Here is a 775-nt window from a genome sequence, read left to right as displayed (position 1 = left end):
GTGCTCACTTCGGCAGCACATATACTAAAAAATTGGGAGATTAGCATGGCTCCTGCCCAAGGATGACCCGCAAATTTGTGCCACGCTCCATATTTTTAGACCTGAGGTATATATGGACCTTTGATACTGATAGGTTTCACATTGCAGAGCTTTGGGTCAAGGAAGAATGATTTAATAAATAAGACATGGTCATCCATCTGGAACAAAAACAAAATTACTAAGCAGTTATAGGATTAATTACTAAGAATAGAGTTCTGGATACAGGAATGGTGGCTACAGGAGCAGCCCTCTAAGGCTGAGGCAGGAGACCCAAGCAAGGAACAAATCTGAAAGGTTTCCCTTGTAAGACTGAGACTCAGACTTGGAGTGTGGCTGTGACCCACTGTTTGCTGAGGTACTGAATGAAGCCTGGGGCTGGAGAGGAGGGGATGTCAACAGAACCCAGTAGGAAGCCACCCACTGGGGCGCCAATGAGACTTACTGGGAAGCTGGCAGGAGGATGGTGGACTTGCTGGGAAACACCCTCACATGAGGCGCCTGTGGGTGAACTACATACCAATAGCCCTATACACTGGGAGAAAATGAGAGGGGGAAAAAACCCCGGAAAAGCTTCTTTCTTCTGCAGCATCCTCTTCCCTCAGCATCCTCTACTGACTTGAACATTGTGCCAGCAGGCAAAATAAGTATGAAGGTCTCAGCTCCAATATCACAAAGCAGAGCAATGAAAGGTGGACTTGGGAGCTAAGGTGTGTAACCTGAATAAGTAACTCATTTT

At 46.5% G+C, this 775-nt stretch overlaps 1 pseudogene; it reads left to right on the top strand.

Annotated features, from left to right (window-relative positions):
* Positions 1 to 97, top strand: LOC117015498 (uncharacterized; annotated as a pseudogene).
* Positions 98 to 775: the final 678 nt, after the last annotated feature.

The sequence above is a fragment of the Rhinolophus ferrumequinum genome, chromosome 22 (assembly GCF_004115265.2).
Source record: "Rhinolophus ferrumequinum isolate MPI-CBG mRhiFer1 chromosome 22, mRhiFer1_v1.p, whole genome shotgun sequence".
Lineage (NCBI taxonomy): Eukaryota > Metazoa > Chordata > Mammalia > Chiroptera > Rhinolophidae > Rhinolophus > Rhinolophus ferrumequinum.
This window is presented reverse-complemented; position numbering and strand designations above follow the sequence as displayed.